The 17,014-nt window shown below is 42.3% G+C and overlaps 1 long non-coding RNA gene across 2 annotated transcripts in view; it reads left to right on the forward strand.

Moving 5' to 3' along the window:
* The window catches only part of LOC142749854 (uncharacterized), a 33,557-nt gene that overhangs the window by 12,183 nt on the left and 4,360 nt on the right, over window positions 1-17,014 (forward strand). For both annotated transcript variants that reach the window (XR_012882478.1, XR_012882477.1), the window contains 2 exons: window positions 48-136; window positions 948-1,050. This is a non-coding gene — a long non-coding RNA (uncharacterized LOC142749854). The remainder of the gene's footprint in view (window positions 1-47; window positions 137-947; window positions 1,051-17,014) is intronic.

Genomic DNA, 17,014 nt, shown 5'->3' on the forward strand with positions numbered 1-17,014 from the left:
TTTACAATTTTTTTATTTATTGTGATTTATCTTTATTTCAATTATAGATTCAAGTAGGAAAAAAAGGAGAAACAAGGAAAATGAATGGGAAGGAGCCGTGTCCCTGGATGTGAAGTCAAGATGATAACGTTTGGTTGTATGACTTATTACCACACCACAATGCTGGATAATACTTATATAAGGGGCAGGGGAGATGAGAGCGGAGATATTGTAGACACCGGTGTAGAGATTACATTACACTCCATCACATCCTCTCTCCAATATAAACAGTTGTGCACAGCATGGAAAAGCCTGGGGACAGTTTAAGGATGTTTTACTATTTATTTTTTCTATATTTTTTTTTGTTAATTCTTATTTCAATTATATTGATTGAGGAAATCTATCATCAAAAAAGAGAAAAAGAAAAGGAGAAAAAAGGAAAAGAGAAGGGGCTGTATTCCTGGATGTATAGTCAGGATGATATTGATGACTTAGCCTCAGGATAGACCATCAATATCTGACTGGTGGGTCCTGACTTTAGGCACCCCAGCCAATAAGCTGTTTTGAATGGGCCACGGAATTCATGCGAGCGCTGCTTTACTTCCATTCCTGTCACTGCTTGTACTGTGAATCTCTGACACACTTGTAGCGGTGGATCACAGTATTACAGCCTACTCCCATTCATTTGTATTGGAGAAGGATGTACTACTGTGATCCACCGCTACAAGTGTGTCAGCGATTCACAGTTCGGAGCAGGTAAGAAATGAAGGTGAAGCTGCGCTCGCATGAGCTCCGCGGCCCCCCCAAAACAGCTGATTGGCAGGGATACCAATAGTCGGAGCCCGACCGATCAGATATGATAGCCTATTTTGAGGATAGGCCATCAATTTATTCTAACTGGAAAAAAGCCCTTTAAGGATCTATAACAGTTTTATGTTTTTTTTGTTTCATTGTTATTGCAATTGTAGGAATTGGGGAAAAGCTATAATCAAAAGAGAAGAAGAAAAGGAGAAATAAGGAAGATAAAAGAGAAGGAGCTGTATCCCTGGATGTAGAGTCAGGATGATGAAGGTGGGTTGTATGACTTATTACCACACCACAGTCCACAATGTTGGTGTCACACAGGATGAAATTTTGATTTCAAATTTTACGGATCTTCTCCGCAACCACAACAGGGTTTTCCTTTCTGATCTTCTTAGCTCCTTCAGCTTTAGGCATCATTTACACGAGCGTAATATACGCGTGTGCGACGCGCGTGCTTTTCACGCGTGTCGTACGCACCTATATTACTCTATGAGGCAGTGCAGACAGTCCGTGGGTTTTGCGCAGCGTGAGTGCGCTGCGTAAAACTCACGACATGTTCTATATTTCAGCGTTTTTCGCGCATCACGCACCCATTGAAGTCAATGGGTGCGTGAAAACCACGCATGCCGCACGGAAGCACTTCCGTGCGAACTGCGTGGTTCACGCAACAGCTGTCAAACTCTGAATGTAAACAGAAAAGCACCACGTGCTTTTATGTTTACAAACATTCAAACGGAGCGAAAATCAAGCAGCCGCGCATCATACACTGATGACACACGGAGCTGTTAAGTGCCTTTTGCGCACGCAAAACGCAGCGTTTTTTGCGCGCACAAAACGCACACGCTCATGTAAATCAGGCCTAATAGTCATAGGAGCAACTGTGCCTGTCAGAGTAACGATGTATCCCACAGAATATATTCCCACATCGACAGTCAAAGCCTGGCAAAAAATGGACATATTAATGACAGCTGACAGTGACTTTGTAATACATCTCCATAGTTAAAAAAACAATATGGCAACCACCATCTTGCTCTTATATAATAATGGAATCTCTGCTATACTTATACGTAGCCAAATATTAAGCCACATTTTCAGATATTACTAACATTAATTAATATTGACTTATAAGTAAATACAATGTAAACCTTCAAAAGTGTTTGTTTGTTTTTTAACATTGTCAGTCAGTGTGTTTGGTGCAACTTTCAAATTAGTTTTTTGTAAAAATGATTTTTACTTTTTGAGATACAGCTGCTTTGTTCTCTATACAGACCAGCTGTATCGTGCGTTAAGACCTGAATCTGTTAGGTCCGCAGGACTGACGGGTTTAATGCCATGGGGTCCTGATCTAACCGATCACATCTAAGTTATGAACTTAGATGTGATCGATAACAGGCGTATCCTGCATATTAGAGACACTAAGGATCCGCTTACACTGAACTTAATTTGAAAGTTGCACCAAAACACTGACTGACCTCTATTTATTTTATTTTTTTAACCCCTTAAGGACACGGCCAATTTTGGCCTTGAGGACAGAGCAATTTTTTTTAAATTTCCCTCTTTGCATCCCGACGCTCATAACTCTTTAATTTTGTGTACGACATAGTTGTTTTTTGCGGGACGAGTTGTACTTTATGTAGGTACCATTTTTTGGTACAAATACATTATCCTTTAATTTCTATACATTTTTATTTTGGCGAAAATGCAGAAAAAAAGCAGTTCTGCTGCAGTTTTAATATATTTTTTTTTACACCATACACTGATCATCATAAATAATGTTATACATTTGTTGTACAGGTTGTTACGGTCGTGGCAATACCAAATATGTCTATATTATTTCATGTTTTGGGACTTATATTTTAAAAAGTTTATTTATTATAAAAAATGTGTGTTTCTGTGTATTTTTTTTACTTTTTATTTATTTATTTATTTTTCATTCATTTTTTTTTACATTCATTTAACTTTTTTTTTTAACACCATAAAGGGATTTATCATTTTGATTTTGATTTTGTAACTGTAATGTACTGGCATAGATCTGTATGCCAGTACATTAGCCTGTTACTGATCGTACACAGGCAGTTGTTAGGGCATACCTCAGTATGCCCTAACAACAGGAAATATGTTCAGACAGCCCTGGGGTCCTTCAATGGACCCTGGGCTGTCTGGCCATATGAGTTGTGGGCTTTGATCGCGTCACAGTTATTTTCTGTGACGCGATCAATGTGCAGTCCCCCCTCTTTGAACGCCGCGATCTGCTTTCATCGCGGCGTTCAAAGGGTTAATGGCGGAGAGAAGTTGTTTCTCTCCTCTCCGCTGTCAGAGCGGGGCCGTGGCTGTGTATTACAGCCGTTGCCCCGCTCTCGATCGCGCGCAGAGACGGCTGTCACACAGGACGAGTATGCTCGTCCTAATGCGCGAAGTGCTCGCCGCTCAGGACGAGCATACTCGTCCTGTGTCGGCAACCAGTTAAATCACTTTCATAAGTTTACATAGACTTTAAGACTGTTAACTGTCATGTGGATCAACCAGCCACAATTGCAGCTTCCTCTGTGTATAGGTGAAACATTTAGTTCAAACTTAAAAGGGTCGCCCCAATATTAACTTTTATTATCTATTCACAATTATGACCCCACAGATCACTAGAACGGGGGTCCGAATTCCCCGTTCCTCCTCACTGCACGACTACAGTGAAGAGGAGCTTGAGTGGAGAGCAGGACGAGGATGCAGTTTGCTGTTCCATTCAAAATCTATGGATCTGACAGAGATAGAGAAGAATAAATGGAGCGGCAGGGTGCAGGCTCGCCCTGCTCTCCATTCAACTTCCTCCTCACTGCCATTGTGTAGTGAGGAGTGATGTCGGGGGTTCAAGATCCCCGTTTTAGTAGTCAGTGGGTGTCCCAGTTATGGTTACCCCAGAGATCACACATTTATCACCTATACTGTGGATGGGAGATAAATGTTATTCTTGGGACAACCCCTTTTTTCCACATTTACTTGTAGAGTTTGATCAGAAGTTGGACCTCAATATCTGTTTCTAAAACTTCTCTGCATAGAAGAACCGGTGAGTCCAACTTTTTTGCGGACAGAGAGCAATTGTGACCCTGGGTAGTCAGCAGGTAAAATATATAATCAACAACAGGAATGCCTTCAGGCAAGCAAAAACCCTTATTTCCTGACTACCCACAATATAATAGGAAAATAAACTAACAAATTTTATTAAGCTACGTGTAGCAAAGGACAGACCACATAAACGTCAGTTTAAAATTATCACTGTCAAAGTGCCGAAGTAAAAGTGAAAACAGCCAGCTAAAAGGCTCGGCAGATCATTCAAACGGCCAGGGTGAATACTGACTGAATTAGAGTCAGTTACGAGGTAGAAGCCACACTTAGTGAATCGGCATTAAATTCGGCTAGGACAGGAATTAAAAACACACTTTAAAGCCCCCCCGACATGTTTCGCTAGCTAGTAGCGTCCTCAGGGGTACATGGGGCTAATCAACTTTTTTGCGGCACACGTGGCAACGGTTCACTTTCTTGAGTCAAGTCAAGTTCTATAAAAAAAACTTTTATCACTTGTCATGTGACTTGTTGCTTCAGAGTCAATACACCAGCCATGCAATATGGCCATTTGTCACTTTAACCGGTTAAGGACTAGGCTGTTTGACAGCTAAGTGACCAGAGCAAATTTCACAATTTTGCTATGCGCTTCTTTAGATGACTATAACTCTGCAGGTGAATAAAGTTCATCTTTGAATTTTACACTCTTTTTAAAGGACAGATAGGGCTTTGTTTTAGTGGCATTTGTCAGTATATATAATTTTTTTTTTTCTCTAAAGTGGGCAAAATTGGAAAAAAATGCAAGAATTTAGCAATTGCGTCAGTTTATGCCAGCATTTTTCACACACAGTATGGACCACTGACAAAATTCATCTCCTTTCACATTCTTCCACTTCTCCTGTGCATGGGGATACCAAATATGTGTGCCTTATTCACTGTGCGGGCATGCGCCAGGGCTTGGCATAAAAGGAGGCTTTTTGGCCTTTTCGGTCCAGGTATTTTGCATTTGATTTTATAGCAGCTGTAATGATGGGGGTAAGGAAACAGACAAGTGAGCCCTAATCTACCCACCACTCAGTCCCTGCCTACTTGCAACGACCCGCCCTAGGCGACGGGGTACAACTGGGCGACGATCCCTACGCTCAATAAGTGCACGACAGACAAACAGACAAGGGTACACAGAAGCAAGGGAAAAGGGGCAGTTGCCCACGGCAACACCGTGAGCAACAAGAGTGGTGAACGAGCCGAGTCAAACCAGGAGTGTACGAGGTACCAAACGCAGAGCAGGAGAGTAGTGAACAAGCCGAGTCAAACCAGGAGTGTACGAGGTACCAAACGCAGAGCAGGAGAGTAGTGAACAAGCCGAGTCAAACCAGGAGTGTACGAGGTACCAAACGCAGAGCAGGAGAGTAGTCAGTAAGCCAGGGTCAATATGAAGCAGGGTCAAATGGTACAAGAAGCTGCAGCAGGGCCAGGAAACAAAACGAGAAGAATCACAAGCAAGGAGGAACAGGAAAGGCAGGTATAAATAGACAGAGGGCGGGAGCTAGCTCCGTCTGGCCAGGCTGTGATAGGCTCTCCCACTCCTAAGCCTGCCATCCTGAGTGGTGGAAGATGGAGTCAGTCTCACAGACATAGAAGCAGGTGCAGACTGATTACCTATGGGCGTGGATACAGAAGCTGTGCCTGGCAGATCCTTAACAGCAGCATACTGTTTTCTGGGGGGTGTAATGCTGCTGAAAGATTAGAAACACCCCATAAATGACTTCATTCACACAAGTAGACCCCACAAGGTTTCCTTCAAGGGGTTTATCATATTTTTTGCAAGTCCAGTTTTCTTCTGAAAGTTTCTTGAATAAGATGGAACAAAATAAAATCAGCTTTTTTTTAGCAAATGCATCAGTTTAGGCTAGTATTTTTCACACACGATATAGACCACGGACAAAATTCATCTCCTTTCACATTCTTCCCCTTCTCCCGTGCATGGGAATACAAAATATGTGTGCCTTATTCACTGTGCGGGCATGTGCCAGGGCTTGGCATAAAAGGAGGCTTTATGGCCTTTTCGGTCCAGGAATTCTGCACTTGATTTTATAGCCGCATACTGTTTTCTGGGGGGCCTAATGCTGCTGAAACATTAGAAACACCCCAATAAATGACTTAATTCACACAAGTAGACCCCACAAGGTTTTCTTCAAGGGGTTTATCATATTTTTAGATAGTCCAGTTTTCTTCTGAAAGTTTCTTGAAATATGTGTGTCTTATTTATCACATAGAGATGTAGGAGTGCGGACGATGGAAGAAGCTTATTTCACAAATCGCCTTTTTTCAAAGCTGGTTTTACAAAACTCAACAGAGTTTCTATAACACTTCCAAAATATCTGCTCTTGAAGCAGAAATCCCAAAATATTAATCTAGGGGTATAATGGGAATTTATTTTTTTGGGTTTTCTAAAATAAGAAATTGCAGGTTTATGCAAATGGTGCTCTCCAGCAGATGAACTTTAGAAAATATGCAAACACATCCACCCCCCACCCATTCCCTCCCTCACCCTTGGAGTAAAATCAGGGGAAAAATAAAAATGTAATGTAGGGCAAATATATTTTCAACTAATTAACTAAAATCTAATAATGCAGAACAGTGTGGTATTTTTTTAAACATGGCTCAATGCACAGGCCTGGTTGTGATGGACATGAGGGACAGAAATATCGGGAATCTTTGCGGTGCCCGTCTTTTCTGCAGATGCGGCACCTTTTCTGGGGGTTGCATCTGGTTGGTGTTGGGGGAATCCGACTGATGAAGTGTCTTTCAGTCAGTCGCGTGACATCCTCAGACTGGGGGCATTCTCTGGTGTCCTGAACATCAAAAATGAGGCCTTCAATAATTTTCCCCTGGAAATCCAGGTATGTGTCTCTGCCTCTGTTTTTTTTGTAGAGCACAAATGAGTTGTGGATGGCCACCTGTAACAGATAAATGGCCACTTTTTTGTACCAGGTTTCTGTTTTTCGCTCCAATGAATAGGGCTGTAAAACCTGGTCGCTTAAATCCTCCCCCCCATGTACTTGTTATATTCGGACACGCTCACTGCTTGTGCTTGTCCGATCTTGCCCCCCTTTCCCTCACTGCCACTGTTCCTGGGGTATGTATTGTGCTTAGCACATACACATCTTTGCGATCCCTGTACTTGACCGCCAGCAATTCTTCAGATGCATAAGCACAGGAGTCCCCCTTTACCATGCGCTTCCCCACTAATTGCTGCGGAAAACCAATTAGTTTTTTTGCGCATGGTACCACATGCCCCAGTCCTTGCAGCATGCAAATGCCTAAACAGGGGCACACTGGAATAAAAATTATCACAGTACAGGTGGTACCCCTTGTGAAGCAGAGGCTGCATTATCTCCCACACGATCTTACTGCTGGTGGAAAGATCAGGGGGGCATCTAGGAACATTTATTGTGCGGTCCCGCCCTTCATAAATCCTGAAGGAGGTGGTATATCCTGACCCGCTTTCACACAATTTATAAAGCTTAACGCCATATCTTGCCCTTTTGGAAGGTAGATATTGGCGAAAGCTAAGTCTGCCATGAAAGTTGAAGAGGGATTCGTCCACGCTTACATTCTGCTCAGGGGTGTAGAGTTGCAGGAATAAATTATTGAGGGAATTTATCAGTGGTCTTATTTTGAACAACCGATCCCGGTTTGCATCGGTACTTGGGGGGGCCTGTGCGTTGTTGTTGAAGTGGAGGAACCTCATTATTGTCTCATAACGAGACCTGGGCATTACTGCAGAATACACTGGGGTGGCTTGGGCGGGTCTTGTTGACCAGTAAGACCTAATGGAGGGCTTTTTTACAACACCCATATTTAGGATGAGCCCCAAATTTTTTTTTCATTCCAGCAAATTGGTGGGCGTCCAATCTCTGGCATGGGTGGACGAAGGTTTCTGCCTTATATATTGAACAGCATATAAATTAGTTTCGTGGACAATCATATTTAGGAGGTCGTCAGTTATAAATAAATGGAAGTAATCCATTTGGACAAAATTTGTATTGTCCACGGTTATACCAGGAGTGGCAGTAAATCTGTGGATTCTAGACCCAAAAGATGGAGCAGGTGCCCATACAAGAGCCTGAACTGGAGGGACCAGGCTGTCCCGTGCTACAGCGCTACTTGGCCCTGCGCTTTCATGTTCTGCAGTTTCAACTGCATCAGGGACAACGTCCCCTGAAGATGAACCTGAAGTGACGCTGTCATCGTCACTACCTAAAACAGGTTCCATCTCGGACGCCATCTCTGATGCGGTCTACGACTCAGACCACAGCATGGCGTATGCCTCCTCAGCGCTAAAAAACTTCCTCGCCATAACGTCGCTAACACTAACTAAACAAACTTTTTTTTTTTTTATAAAACACACAAACTAACTGGTATATATATCTACACTACCGCTAACAAAAAAATAAACCGCTATTGCTATATATATTATATATATGTGGATATATATATAATTATATACTCCCTACCTGCCTATTCTAATAGAATAAAAGAAAGAAAGGTAGATAAAAAAAAAGATAGATGGATAGATTGTATAGATAGATAGAAATCTATCTATACAGAGAATGTTTTATAGTGTAACTGTATTTTTTTTGTAACTGTAATCTTGTATTCTTCTGGCAGCAATTCTCTCGAGTCTCTTCTTCTCCTCACACTGAAACAATGTGCGAGGAGAAGAAAAGAGGCAGGAGATTTACTGCCAGAAAAGTCAAAATAAAACAAATGTGATCGCTGTGATAGGTTTTCACAGCGACCACATGTTCAGGGACCATCAGATTGGTCCCTGATACTCTGCCCAGTGCCCAGAGCTGTTGGTAACAGCGTGGGCACAGGGCTGTGTGCACGCGATCGCGCGTGCACTGTTTATGAAGTGCCGTCGTAATTAGTCTATACGGCGGACTTCAGAGACCCTGACCGCTGGCCGTATAAATACAGCCAGCGGTCGGGAACCTGTTAAAGGTGCCATCCCAATTATCTGCACAAGGATCAGAGATTGTGGGTTTGATCTTTTGGAAATAGTTTCTGCTGTTCCGCTTTCCATATTGTACGGTCTTTCTTTAGGTGTCCCTGTTTGTTGCTCGTTTCCTTCTTTTGATATTTTGTCTCTGCAGCTTTAAGAGCTATTCCAGTGTCACTTGATGTGGAGTGCTGCATAATTTCATTTCTTCGCTGGTATTCATCTACTAGCCGGGTCTTCACACATTCTAGTGTCAGATCTGCCTCCGGTCTTGTCTCCAGCGCATTGATCAGTGCAGCGTATGAGTCCGGTAACTACATAGCAGGATGGCTACAACATGGCTGTCTTTAATGTCCTCACCGACTGACCTCAGTTGTGCAGCCGCCTCCAGCATTGCATTCCCTCCTGCAGATCTTTTTCTATGTTGTGTCTCATTTTATACAGTTTTCTCTGCAGAAATAACTTTCTATTTACCCTGGATCTCTCATGCAGCTTCTGCAGTGCGTCCCACATGACTTTTGCAGCGCTGTCATGTCTGATGTGGATAAGTTGGTCGTCCTCCACTAATAAGCTTATGGTGGCCCTGGCCTGTCTGTTTTTCTTGTCCCTTTCCTGATAATTGATCTCTGGTCTCTCTGTAGTAATGACCTCCCGCAAGTCATCTCTGGATAGTAACATTTCCACTTTACACTTCCATAGCTGGTACTTGTCATTGTTCAGTTTGGCCACTGTAAGTCTCAGCTCTGAGCTGCCGGCATCTTAGTTATATGTTACTTGTATTCAGGAGATGAGACCTCTGGATGATTCCTGGTATCAGTCTGATCACCGAGCTGTGCTGTTCTGTTCCTTGTCTGTGGCTGGGCCCATAACCTGTTGCAGTATTTGAAGCTTTCAGCAGCATTCAGACATTGTGGGAGAATCAAACTGGTTTTTACTTGGGACAAACAGCAACCAACATCAGTAACAATATCAAGATGGAGAATACCAGAGATAACCTACACATCATCACTAGAGGAGCTACACATAGATAATAACTAATAGTTAACACAGCGCCATCTACTGTCAGTTCAAGATAGTTCCTCCAGCATTAAACTGCAGATGTAATATTCCAACAAAAAGGAGGAAGCTGTAATAAAGGGTCATATGAGATAAGCCGACTATGTCGGTTAGGCAAGCAAGTCAGAGGCAGGTTCGGATCCTCATCTGAGGAGGAGGCCGTCATCTCTGTCCCAGCATAAGGTGGTGTGTGTAAAAAGTCATTCCACTCAGTAATTTTCCAGGGTACCGGGCTAGAGTAGAAACACTGGCACATCCTCACCTTGTCCGGCTGGAAGCAGTTTATCTGCATCAGATAAGGGAGTTTTATTTTCCACCCTGCTAGGTCGACATGAGGCTCCTCCGCCATCTTGGGGCAGACGCCCTTTGTTAGCGTCTCCATCTTTCCCACTCTTTCCAGTGAAGGGCCGGTCTTGAAGCTTCTGCAAATCTGACTCACTTGACAGAGGGGACATCATTCTGTTCCGTAACTTCCATGAGCGGACTGTTATGAAGCTGTGCTCCCTGCAGGCTAGAAGATGCTATCAGCACGGCAGGTAATGGCGGTGAGGTGGGTCTGTCTGATCCCGAGTCAGGCCTCATTTACACGAGCGTAATATACGCGTGTGCGACGCGCGTGCTTTTCACGCGTGTCGTACACACATATATTACTCTATGGGGCAGTGCAGACAATGCGTGAATTTTGCGCAGCGCGAGTGCATTGCGTAAAACTCACGACATGTTCTATAATCGTGTGTTTTTCGCGCATCACGCACCCATTGAAGTCAATGTGTGCGTGAAAACCACGCATGCCGCACGGAAGCACTTACGTTCAAACTGCGTGATTCGCTCAAGAGCTGTCAAACTGAATGTAAACAGAAAAGCACCACGTGCTTTTCTGTTTACAAACATCCGAACGGAGTGTCTTAGAGATGAGCGAACCGAACTTCACCGGGTTCGGCCGAACTCGTTTTGACCGAACCCGGCAGGAGACAGTCACTGTCCAAGGTGCTGAAAGAGTTAAACTGGTTCAGCACTCTGGACAGTGACTTCCGATCCCAATATACGTGAACGTGTAAAAAAAAAAAAGTTCTGACTTACCGATAACTCCCGGCTTCTTCCTCCAGTCTGACCTCCCGGGATGACAATTCAGTCCAAGTGACAGCTGCAGCCAATCACAAGCCAAGCACAGGCTGCAGCGGTCACATGGACTGCCGCGTCATCCAGGGAGGTGGGGCCAGATGTCAAGAGAGGCGCGTCACCAAGGACGCGTCACCAAGGACGCGTCACCAAGGCAACGGCCGGGAAGTTCTCGGTAAGTACGAACCTCTTTTTTTTTAAACAGGTTACTCGATATGGTGATCGGAATTCACTGTCGAGGGTGCTGAAAGAGTTACTGCCGATCAGTTAACTCTTTCAGCACCCTGGACAGTGGCTGACGTCGACTAGCCTCATCTCTATGATGGCGGCTGCGCGAAAATCACGCAGCCGTGCATCATACACTGATGACACACGGAGCTGTCAAGTGCCTTTTGCGCACGCAAAACGCTGCGTTTTTGCGTGCGCAAAACGCACACGCTCGTGTAAATGAGGCCTCACTGTCTGCTGTGAGCGGAAGGTCTGAAAGCAGCTGGAAGAAGTTAGAAATAGGCATTTCAGATGCACCTGCTTTTTGAGAACATTTTAACCCCTTAATGACCGGGCCATTTTGCACGTTAATGACCAAGGATTATTTTTTGTTTTTTCACGGTCACATTCCAAGAGTCGTAACTTTTTTTTTTATTCCGTCGACATAGCCGTATAAGGGCTTGTTTTTTGCGGGACGAGTTGTATTTTGTAATTGTACCATTTTTAGATGCTTATAATATATTGATTAACTTTTATTAACTTTATTTTAGGAGAGAATTGAAAATAAGCAGCTATTCCAGCATTAATTTTCACGTTATAAATTTACGCCGTTTACTATGCAGCGTAAATAACATGTTAATTTTATTCTATGGGTCGGCACGATTACGGGGATACCAAATATGTAAAGGTTTTATATGTTTTCCGACGTTTGCACAATAAAAACCCTTTTAGAAAAAAATTACTTGTTTTTGCATCGCCGCATTCCAAGAGACGTAATTTTTGTATTTTTCCGTCAATGTGGCCATATGTGGGCTTGATTTTTGCGGGCCAATGTGTCGTTTTCATTAGTACTATCTTGGGGTACATAGGACTTATAGATTAACTTTTATTTTTTTTTTTTATGGGGGGAATATGAGAAAAGAGAGAATTTTGCCGTAGTTTTTTGCGTTTTTTACGAACGCCGCTCATCCGGTGGTTTAATTAATGTGTTCAATTTATTGTTCAAGTCATTACGATCGCGGGGATACCATATATGTGTATGTGTTATTTGTTTTGAGACCTTTACTAAATAAAATCACTCTTTGGGCAAAAAAAATTGTTTTATTTGATTTTGACTGTATTTTTTTTTTTTTCACAAACTTTATTTAACTGGGGACTTCACTATGCGATCTGCCAATCGCATATATAATGCTTTAGTATACTTAGTATACCAAAGCATTATTGCCTGTCAGTGTAAATCTGACAGGCAATCTGTTAAGCCATGCCTCTGGCATCGCCTAACAGGCATTTGCTGAAGGCAGACCTGGGGGTCTTTGTTAGGCCCCCGGCTGCCATGGAAACCCGACGGCGACCTGCGATTTGTTTGCGATTTGTTTCTACAATACAGAAGTAATTTAACACAAAGATGTCCCCGGCCCCACATTTCCTATTATCATTCATAATGACATAGATATATATGTAGTTTCTACAACACAGAAGTAATGTCACACAAAGATGTCCCCGACCCCACATTTCTTATTATCATTCATAATGGCATAGATACTGTATGCTGGAAGCGATGGTGCCCGTATTATACCAGGACAACACTTTCCCGGCAAAATTCCCAAAACTACAAAGGTGCGGAGTGTGGACCAAAAGGGGCATAAGAAAGGACGCCATATATCAGTGCGACACCGGCCTGTACAGAAAGGATTGCTTCACAGCATAACACACATCTATGGATTATTTTTTTTATTTTTTACCTTATTATTATACCACCCGACTATGCCCCTGATGTACTCTGCCCAGCTCACATATGCCCCACATTATAAACTGAAACACCAGCTAAACTCCAAACAAAACTATTACCAAGCAAAATCCACGCTCCAAAAGCCAAATGGTGCTCCCCCCCTTCTGAGCCCTACAGTGTGCCCAAACAGCTGTTTACTTCCACATATATGGCATCGCCATACCTGGGAGAACACTTTTAACAATTTTTGGGTGTGTATCCCCAGTGGTACAAGCTGGGCACGACATATTTGCCACTGAATTGGCATATCTAGGGAAAAATTTTAATTTGCACCTTCCGCAGCGCAATCATTTAGGAAAAAGACACATGGGGTGAAAGTGCTCACTACACCCCTTAATAAATAGTTTCCAAAATGGGGTCACTTGTCAGGGGTTTCTTTTATTATTTCACATCAGAGCCTCTGCAATTGTGAATCAATACTTTATATGTCGCCAAATTAGGCCTCAATTTTACATGGTACTCTTTCACTCCTGAGCCTGGTCGAATCTTCAGGCAAAAGATTAGGGTCACATGTAGGGTGATTCTAAAACAGGGAAACACAGCATAATAATTAGAGAGCTGTCTTGTTATTGTGGCACAAGCTGGGCACCACATATTGGCATACCTATGGAAAAAAATCCCATTTTCACTCTCCAACATCGTGTGCACACTAATTTCTGCAAAACACCTGCGGGGTTAACATGCTCACTACACCCCTAGGTGAATACCTTGAGGGGTGTTGTTTCCAAAAGGGTTTTACTTCTGGGAGGGATCCACTGTTTTGGTCCCACAGGGACTTTGCAAATGCGACATAGCGACCAGAAACCAAATGCAGCAAAATCTGTCCTCTAAAAGCAAATGGCGCTCCTTCCCTTCTGAGCCCTACTGTGTGCCCAAACAGCAGTTTATGACCACGTGTGGGGTATTGCCGTAAGCGGGAGAATTTGCTTTACAAGTGTTAGGGGTTCTTTTTTTCCTTTATTTGTTGAGAAAATGAAAAATATTTAGCTAAAGCTACACCTTATTGAAGAAAAAGGGTTCTTTTTATTTTCACTGCCCAATTCTAATAAAATCCATGAAACACCTGTGGGGTCAAAATACTCACTACACCCCTAGATACATTCCTCAAGGGGTGTCGTTTTTTCAATCGAGTCACTTTTTTGGCATTTTCACTGTTTTGGTCCCTTAGGGGCTTTGCAAATGTGACATGGCCTCCGCAAACCATTCCTGCTAAATTTAAGCTCCAAAAGCCAAATGGCGCGCTTTCCCTTCTAAGCTCCGCCATTTGTCCAAACAGCCGTTTATTACCACATGTGGGGTATTGTATTACTCGGGAGAAATAGCTTTACAAATGTTGCAGTGCTTTTTCTCCTTTAGTCCTTGTGGAAATTAGAAAAAATTAGCTAAACCTACATTTTCTTTGAAGGAATGTAGATTTTCATTTGCACGGCCTACTTTCAATAATTTCTGCAAAAAAACTGCAGGGTCAAAATGCTCACTATACCCCTAGATAATTTCCTTAAGGTGTGTAGTTTCCCAAATGGGGTCACTTTTGGGGGGTTTCCACTGTTTTGGCACCGCAAGAGCCCTTCAAACCTGCCTAAAATATTTTCTAATAAAAAGGAGGCCCAAAATCCACTACGTGCTCCTTTGGTTCTGAGGTCAGTGCTTCAGTCCCTTAGCACACTAGGGCCACATGTGGGATATTTCTAAAAACTGCAGAATCTGGGCAATAAATATTGAGTTGCATTTCTCTGGTAAAACCTTCTGTGTTACAAAAAAAATAGATTAAAAATGAATTTCTGCAAAATAAAATGAAATGTGAAAATTTCACCTCTGCTTTGCTTTAATTCTTGTGAAACGTTTAAAGTGTTATGAAACTTTCTAAATGCTGTTTTGAATACTTTGAGGGGTGACGTTTTTAAAATGGGGTGACTTATTCGTGGTTACTAATATATAAGGCCCTGAAAGCCACTTCACAACTGAACTGACCCCTGTAAAAATAGCCTTTTGAAATTTTCTTGAAAATATGAGAAATTGCTGCTAAAGTTCTAAGCCTTGTAATATCCTAGAAAATAAAAGGATGTTCAAAAAACGATGCCAATCTAAAGTAGACATATGGGGGATGTTAATTAGCAACAATTTTGTGTGGTATAACTGCCTGTCTTACAAGCAGATACATTTACATTTAGAAAAATGCTAATTTTTGCAATTTTTTACAAAATTTTGGTGTTTTTCACTAATAAATATTGAATTTATCGAAAACATTTTTCCACTATCATAAAGTACATTAAGTTACGAGAAAACAATCTCAGAATTGCTTTGATAGGTAAAAGCATTCCCAAGTCATTACCACATAAAGTGACACATGTCAGATTTGAAAAAATGGGTCTGGTCCTGAAGGCCAAAATGAGCTTGGTCCTCAAGGGGTTAAAGAATGTCAGCAACTTGCTCCGCAACCCATTTCTGCTGAGAAGTTGTTTGTACCTCCTCAGTTCAGACTTAGTTTGCTCAATGAGTTACATGATTCTGTTTTGTGTGGCCATCCAGGGATAACTGGTACTAAAAAAAATTTGGCTCCCGGTTCTAGTGGTGGCCATCTTTATCTCGTGATGTGAGTTCCTATGTCTCTGCTTGTGATGTCTGTGCTCGTGCTAAGTCTCCTTGAATTCGTCTTATGGGTGGACTACTACCATAGTCTGTTCCACAGAAACCTTGCTCTCATCTGTTTATGGATTTTATCACCGATTTGCCTCCCTCTGAAGAGAAAACTGTCATTTGGGCTGTGGAGGACCGTTTCAATAAAATGTGTTATTTTTTTCCATTGCCGCAACTCCCTGATTCCAAATCTCTGTTTAAATTATTTATTGATCAAGTGGTTAGTCTGCATCGTATTCTGGAAAATATTGTCTCAGATAGAAGTGTACAATTTGTGGCTAGTTTCTGGAGCGCTTTCTGTAAGAAACTTGGTGTACAGTTATCCTGAGACCAATGGTCAAACCGTGCGTTTTAAATCAAACCTTGGAACAATATCTTAGGTGTTATATTGCTGATAACCAGGTTGAATGGGTGTCATATCTTCCTTTAGCAGAGTTTGCTATAAATAATCGCCACCATGTTTCTCTCTATACCTCGCAGTTTTTCTGTAATTATGGTTTTCATCCTCGTTTTGGTTCATTTTCCGCCTCTTCTAGTGATAACCCTGAGGTAGAAGTTGAATCAAATAAACTGTGCACAGTTTGGGCTCAGGTTCAATTGAACCTGAGGAACTTCCAAGTTATTCAAAAGAAAAATGCTAACAAAAAACGTACGGTGGGTCCTGTGTTTAGTGAGGGTGAAAAGGTGTGGCTTTCTACTAAAAAATCTGCGACTTAAAGTGCCTTCTCGTAAGTTTGCCCCAGATTTATTGGTCCATATGAAATTGTTTAAATTATTAACCCTGTATCTTTTCGTCTGGCTCTTCTTCTTTTAAAGTTCATGATGTTTTTCACAACTCTCTCCTAAAAAATTTTATTACACCATCTAATCCACTCAGGAAACCTCCTCCTCCAGTTCGTGTAGACGGAGATATGGAGTTTGAGGTTCAGAGGATTGTGGATTCTAGAATGGTCAGGGGTACTCTCCAGTACTCTGTGCAATGGAAGGGGTATGGGCCAGAAGACCGAACTTGGGTTCTTGCCCATTCAGTACATGCTAGTAGTTTAGTTGGGATTTTTCATTCAAAGTTTCCTTTGAAACCTAGGCCAAGGTTTAAGAGTCCGGTGAAAGGGGGGTACTATTAGGAAAACACCTGTTCCCCTAGGATTAACAGGACTACTGTTCTAGCTTCTGGGCGGTCCTGGTTTTACTTTGAGCCTATCTCTTTTCTCTGTCCTTCTGCCTATCAGGTGTAGGGTTAGTATTTATACCTTCACCTGTACTTTACTTGTGATTTTCCTGTCTGCATGTGTTTTGACCAAGCTACTTACCTACACCCTTTATCTCTGACTTCTGGACTTCTTGGAAATCGACCTTGGCAT

The sequence above is a fragment of the Rhinoderma darwinii genome, chromosome 3 (genome assembly GCF_050947455.1).
Source record: "Rhinoderma darwinii isolate aRhiDar2 chromosome 3, aRhiDar2.hap1, whole genome shotgun sequence".
NCBI lineage: Eukaryota > Metazoa > Chordata > Amphibia > Anura > Rhinodermatidae > Rhinoderma > Rhinoderma darwinii.